We start from the raw sequence: 7,605 nt of genomic DNA, 5'->3' as shown, positions 1-7,605 counted from the left end.
GGAATCAAATAAAATTTTGACTGTTCAATAAATATGTCGCATTTGGATTGATAAATTTTTGACCTAACTCATATTTGACTCGGCTCGACCCGATTGCTACCTCTTGATCCATGCTGTCAGCATTGAACATAACAATTATACTCTATACCACGTGCACTATATGAAAAATGTACATAAACCCTTTTATTTATGTGCTTCCTTGCCCTTATTTGCCTCTTGGCCACAAAAAAGTATCAGGTGGACCAGAACCACCGTGGACCTAGGATAAAATCATCCTCGGTCGTGATGCTATTACACATAAACAAGAGAAAAAAAAATGAAGTGATTTTATTCTAAGTCTTCAACAGACCTGGTCCATCTAATAATTTCTCCTTACCCAAGCTCCTGCAAGTTCCTGCCCCACAATGTGAGCCCCATGTTTGGCATTGGGGAGGTGATTTAAAGAGGCGAGTCTTCCGCGTCACTAGAGTTTGGGCTGAAACTGAGTGGCTCTTTAGTAGAGTTATTATGTATTAACTTTGGGGCTCACTATTGGTGTAGTTTAACAAAATATCAGATAAGATATAATATCAAAGTTTGGGTGGCATAGGATTTGCTTAGGATACGCCGAGCTCCTTTGAGTTTGGGAGTGGGGATAGCCATGGTCCGTTGCAAATTTTGGCAATTAGCCATGGCCATTTCCAGTTAAATTAATTCAGCTCGCATTCAATAACAGAATATTTAAGTTAAAATTTGCTAAGTAAACAAGTTTCGTAGATTCTGTCTATCAAGTCATCACTGGCAGTGCTCTTTCCTTGGTTCGCAAATATCACGGGTTAGACATTCTCAAGGCTTCAAGTCTAGTTCATAAATTTATGTGCAACTCCTTTATATATATATCTTCTCCACACAAATATAAATACAAAAAAATCAAAATTTTCTTTATCAAATACTTCACCATAGACACTCTCATGTGGCTCTCCAACAAACAAAAAATTTGCCAAAATTCTGAGCTTTTCACATTATTTTAAGATAGCCTTCCCAATTCACATCAGTAATTCCTTTTCTTGCAAGTTTTTTAACTCCATGTTTCCTGCAAGTTTTTTCTACAGTAATGTTCACACTATGAGTTTGTTGTTAGTGGGATAGAGAAGGGAAAAGTTTTAGAAGGTAAACATGATAAGCAATTCTCCTCATACCTCGCAACTTTGATATTATCTAGTATAGTTAAAATATATTTTTTAAAATAACTTTATGTTTGTTTATGATAAAATATGATGGTGATCATAGTTTAACAATTATACATTTAGCAGTGACAGTGCACTCCCTGCCCCTCCCACCCCTTTTTCAAAAATCCTGGCTCCTCTATTGGCAGTGAGTGAGAAAAAAAAAGAAGAAAAGCCTTGACCAGCAGCTTTTATGTAGGACTAGTCATATTAAACATGTAATGGTGCAAACTATTCCTATTTCATTAGAGCATTACAAAAGACAGTAGAATGTTACAGGCAAAGTTTTATATTGAGCATTTTCATGAATTTAGCCTAGCTATTATGTGTATCGCATAATGCCAGGTCAAGCATGTTGCAAATTTGCACCTGCTGCTGAGCTGGAACTTGTCCTTCATTGTCTGTATCGAGAAAATACTGGAGAGGTAATTCATCCTTCCAAACAAGTGCCAAAGGCGTATTGCCGGTTTGATAATGAGCATGCCTGAAAAAGAACAGATGGCAGAATAAGCAAAAGAAAGGAAATGATGCAGGAATGCCTGATTAATATAATGGTTATAGAGTGTTAATCATAAATAATAACATGCTAAGATTTAAAATCACAATAATAGTGTATTTAAGTTTGAGAAATATATCTGCAAAAGACATATTGAATACGATTCTTCAATCACCTAGAATAATAGCGGCTGGATTTTTCCTTCTTTGCTTCTCACAAAAGATAGCCGTTAATGGGGCAAGCTATGAACCATATGGAAAGGAGAGGGGGACCTAGCCTTTATTCTAACAGAGAGATGACACTGCCATTTAGAATTTGTAAGTCAAAGTGCTGATATTTTATCATTAAGAAAATATTATTGTTTGAAATTTTTTATTTCTGTTGCAGGAAACCTGAGTTATATCCATGATGAGCATCATGTTTCAACAAACAATAATGACTATCATATGTCAATGTACAGTACAAATACAATCCATATTAAGATAAGCAACTTAAGCAGCATGATGGGTCAATTTACATTCAAATTTTAGTATAGAACAAGGAGAAAAGAACATAAATATAATGAGATCTCTAAAACATATCATTCTGACCTACCGGAGGAAGTTTACATGTACATACAGTTTTAGCATTATATTTAGTGATGGAATCAGTGCAAGAATTTCTGATATTTTTAAGGATGAATGAAGAGATCTAGTCACAATCATAAATTGGGACAACACTAAACCTGTATTTATGGTATGCAGCTGGAGTATTGCAAGCCCCGGTTTTTGAAAGCTTAGAATTCAACCTAAGAAACCTGAACTCTGCAGTGCAGTCATACAGTGAGTATCCTCACCAAACAAATCATGTCAATCACATAGTATGTTTGATCAGGCTGCAAGTCATCACCTAAATGTAAATTTCAGCTAAAGATACTGAAATGATTGCCAATCGAAAGACAATAAACAAAATTCATAAGAAATTCTGCTTACTCGCCTCATGAAATATGCAATCTAGAATACAATATGAATGTGCAGGACTTAACAAGTCCTTTCTCCTAGAGCCATTAGGCAATAAGGATGGAAAATGATGAAGGACAGAGCCATTCAGGAGCCTTCTCACCATTGGACATCAGAAGAAGCAGCAAAACACTCCTTTCCAGCAGGCCTCACAAAAAAGTACCTATATAAATTTCAAAGTATTGTAAAATATATACCATTTTTTGTACTAAATGACATCAAAATGAGTCAAACACAAATGAAACACAAAAGAGAAGAGAATCAAGTATGTGAAACAGCTTGACTACTAGATGTGAACAACAAATGAATTTGCTGTAAAATTGGTCATCCATGAATGTAGAACAGAAGCGTAGTGGAACAGAGCTGGCTATTACACACCCAAAGGTGAAAAAATCAATTAATAAATACTTCCATGCTTCCTAGAAGTTGAGGTGCCGGAAGGAAACAACAAGATCCTGGAGCAACTATAACTATAAGCAAGTTGACACATAACAAAATTAGTTGACATAAATATCACTGTGGTTATTTTCAACAACGCAGAAGATTGAAACACTATCTCGCACTCTGTCCAGTAAAAAGAGTACACTAGATTGATATTAATCACACAATGACTATACATAAGAAACGTGCATGGTGCTCTTAGTTGAGAGAGGTTGTATAATCACATAAGCTCAGTGGTGCAAGAAATAGATTGATGACTGGGTTTAGAATTGAAATTAATAAACCATAGGATTTTTAATGTCTACAAAATGGAGGAGTGGCCCAAAAAAAATGCAAGAATCAATTTTTCATTGTCGTGTCATAAAAATACCACCAACCGGTGTCAGCATATGCTAGGAAATGAGGAGGAAAAAATCCTTTGTGATAGAAAGCCTCTAATTTAGTGCACCAAAAAGGTAACAAAGGATCTTCCTCAGTTCAGAAATGAAACTTGCTTGGGGGCATGCGAGTTGATAATGTAGCAAGGACTATTAACTGATGTAACATACTCCGTGAAGTTTACGACTGCACTTTGACTAATTTAGAAGGAATGAATCAGATGTAAGGTTGACCTCCAAATCTTAGTAGCTGGTATATCCTATAGATGGTGTTGAATTCATACCTAAATATTGTTCCTTCTCTATAGCTCCAGCTTAACCAACATCTACCCACTATTTCATAAAGATTAATCAGAGTTCAAAAATAAAAATAGCATTGGATTGCCTTGACATATTTTTACCGAAGCCACAATATTTTCTTTTCAAATTCCATAATATAACAACAAAATGCACAAATCTCTAGCGTCACTTATACGCTTTCTAGGTTTTTATACGACTCAATTTACGCTCTACAGTGACCACACCCAATCGAGTCGAAAACTTTCGAATTCCGATCAAGTATTTTGGGTTAAATGAACGAGTCACGTCCGAGGCGAGGGGGGGATGCCGATCATCCACTCGGGAGCAATGAGCTGGCCTCCCTGCCCTTGATCTTGGAAGCCTGGACCGCGTTCAAGTCCCTCGCCGAAGCCGCCTTCGGCTCTGCGAACCCCGATTCGATCTGGACATGGTGGTCTTCGAGGATGGGGTCGGGAGAGGGGAGAGGGGAGAGGAGAGAGGAGAGAGGAGAGAGGAGGCGAGGCGGCGGGAGTGGAGGCGCGGTTGTGGGAGTGGGAGCGCCGCCGTGAGGTGGCGCTAGCTGATCGGAGATGGACAGGCGCTTGTACGGACGACGGAAATCGTGCGGCGCCATCATCCTTGGCTTCTTTGGCTTTTTCCTAGCGACGGTTCGCTGGGTTCGGTGCTGTCGGAGTCTTCAAACTACGACCAAAAATTCCATTGGGCGGCCGCGAAGCGAAGGGAACGTGAGGCAGACTTCGCATTTTGACACGTTTTTTTGGTGCCAGAAATCAAATTTTTTTTTACCAATAAAATCATCAATTCTATAATAATAATTAAAAAAAATTATGCACGTTTTTTTTTTCCGCCAAGCTTTTTCGCCCATTTTTTTCCCTCATCAAGCCATCTTTTCTATATGTGAGGTTCCTTTTTTTTCTTTTCGAGTCTCATTTTCCTCCAAATTTCTTTATCTTTTCTAAGATTTTTGCACCTAAAAATTCATATAGAATAATATATATATATAATTTTTTATATTAGACAAAGTTAGCAAACTTGCACTCCGTACTGGTACTTATGAATATCTTATTTTGTAAACTATATATCAATTTACTTAAAGGTGTGTACTAGCTTGCTAGATGACTTAATTTGCTTAGTTTGTCTTACATGATCATTTAGTATGTACTGATGAAAAACATATATTGGTAAATAAGGTGTTTTGAAAACTATGTATCAATTTGCTAGGATGTGTGTATTAGGTTGTTAGACAATTAAATTGCTAAATGTATATCATCTGATCATGCACTATGTATCGGGTGAATACTATATTTTAAAAACCATGCATTGATTTATCTAGAAGTATGTATTGGATTGTTAGATGACTAATTTACTTAGTATGTATTATCTAGCCATGTAGTATGTACCGGTTAAAAGCATACTCAAAATCAAGAAAGAAAGAGGATGTCGCACATGATTTTATTTTATTTTTTTTTTAAATCACGGGAATGACAACTCCATTAGTAGGAGAAGTTTCTGGTTTTTGAGGTTCTACTTTAATATAAGCACTTAGGGAAATATAGGAAAATAAGAAGCTCATCCCATATTTTCTTCTTTAGTGCTCTCACCACATATGATTTTTGTTTGCAAATTACTTGATTTACAGACATAGGCGACTCGTACAAGGTTTCAAAAATGCAATTTGGCAAAAACTAATAAATCTCCACGTGTGGCAGAGATTTGAGATGGTTGCCCTTTTGAATGCTAGCTTTCCAATCATCTATTTCCCTTTGTCTGAGATCTCAATCCTACTAAAATATCACCTATTTCTATCGAAGATCTTAGCATAGCAATGCCATTTCTATCTAAATTTTAGAGTATATGATATAATATTTCTTTAGTAATTCTTTCAAGATCCTAGCGTGTCATATGGGTTTGAATTTTCTAGATGTAAAAATATATATAAATATTTTCATATATCAGATGTTGGCTAATTAATGTTGCGTCTTCATAATTCTAACCTTCCTATGACATATAAGCTACCAATTTAATTTCTCCTTAAATAAGTTTCCGACTAACTATAGTTGCACCATCTGCCAAAATTTATCCTATGCATCTCACAAATCATAATTTATATTATAAAAATTATTAAAAGTTAAAAATTATGTATTTTAGAAGCCTCTAATCATACATCAAATGGAACAAACATTAATGTATGGTTGTGATAGTGTTAATATACAAAATTACTATATTATAGGGGCATGTAAATTAAAAATCCACCCCATTACTTTGATGTATACCTCATAAAATGCATGCATGCATATGTGTGTGTTTGTGTGTGTGTGTGTGTGTGTTAAAATTTAATGAATTTGAATGCTTTCAAACTATTAATCATGCAACACATTTAGAAATATTAGACCATTAAAATAATATATTTTTAGATCTCTTGAATGATCTCCAGAGGATTCCTTTTTTTTCTCTAAAATAGTTTTTTTTAATATAAATTATAATTAATGGCATGGTTTCTCCATATGGAATCTCTATTATTAATTTTGGATTGGTAGAATTGAGGCCTTAATCTTTCCAGAAAGAGAAAACCAACTCTATAGTTACATACATGCTTAGATATATATATAAAGCCTATCGATTTAGAGGAAAAAAAGATGATAAAGTATTGAAAGTGATATCCTATATTTCTTACAAGTCCAATCCAAATTAAATCTACTCAAAAAAAGAATAAAATAATTCATAAAAAGTAAGCAATAAAAATCATGCAAGTATCTAAACTCAAAGAAAGATTGGATGGAAGAGCAGCTAATCTGCATTTATCTTTTTGCTGCATCAAAAGGATAGAAGAAAGGAAGCTCTGGCAGTTGAGAATTTTGTGAGGTTTGGGATGCTTGCAGTTCCATTACTCCTATTTTCCATGATCCATCGTATTCTTATTGAAACTAACTATCCTAGCTTCTACGGACATGCAAATAAAGAAAAGCTCAACTTTTTTTCTTCCCATCAACAACTTCAACTAAAAGTCCTAACAAAAGATGTTACCAATTGATAACACACTACACGAAAAGAGAGATTTTCCGTCGCTAGGGAAAAGCATTGAAAAATTTTGATTCAGCGCCAAATTTTGTCGACGCTTCTAAAAAGTGTCGGTAAATCTTCAGAATTGACGACGCTTAAAAAGCGTCGTCGAAAGTCTGGACCTAAGACGATGCTTATAAGCGTCGTTGGAGGCCAAATCTTTTCACAACCGCTCACCCCTCTCTCGATCGATGCCCTAGCTGCCCCCTACGCCGACATCAATTTCTTAAAAATCTCTCCTCTCTTCTCCTCCTCTCATCGTCAGATCTCTTCCCTCTATAAAACTCCAGATTGACTCCTTCTCAGTCCCAGCCGCCATGCCCGACTCCTCCTTCCTCAAGCTCTCCCTCTTCGTCGCCGACGATCCCGCCAACCCTCTGACCGCCCGCTCCCCCCAGAGCTTCGCCGACGGTGCCGTCGGCCTCGGCAACTCCGTCAGGAAGAGGGTGTACTTCGGCGATGGCTCTGAGGTCCTATGGTGCTCTTCGAGATGCCGCCGCCTCCGGAGCCAGCCATGCCGTTCACGACAATCGATTTGTTGAACCACTGCTATCAGTGCAAGAAGAAGCTTGAGGGGATTGATGTCTACATTGTAAGTGGGTCCAGCCCACTTGGAAAGGCCCAGAAAGCCCATTAGGGCTTTACCTTTGTTTGCCTTTGCAGGACCCTGGGAGTGTGCGCGTGAAAGAATATAATAGGGAGGCGTGAATCAAAGGCTGCGGCACATA

The 7,605-nt window shown here is 36.9% G+C and overlaps 1 pseudogene; it reads right to left on the bottom strand.

Moving 5' to 3' along the window:
• Window positions 1-1,520: 1,520 nt before the first annotated feature.
• Window positions 1,521-7,196, bottom strand: LOC120112242 (uncharacterized; annotated as a pseudogene).
• Window positions 7,197-7,605: the final 409 nt, after the last annotated feature.

The sequence above is a fragment of the Phoenix dactylifera genome, chromosome 13 (assembly GCF_051530095.1).
Source record: "Phoenix dactylifera cultivar Ajwa chromosome 13, Ajwa_hap1_PhDact_Kaust_v1.1, whole genome shotgun sequence".
Taxonomy (NCBI): Eukaryota; Viridiplantae; Streptophyta; class Magnoliopsida; order Arecales; family Arecaceae; genus Phoenix; species Phoenix dactylifera.
This window is presented reverse-complemented; position numbering and strand designations above follow the sequence as displayed.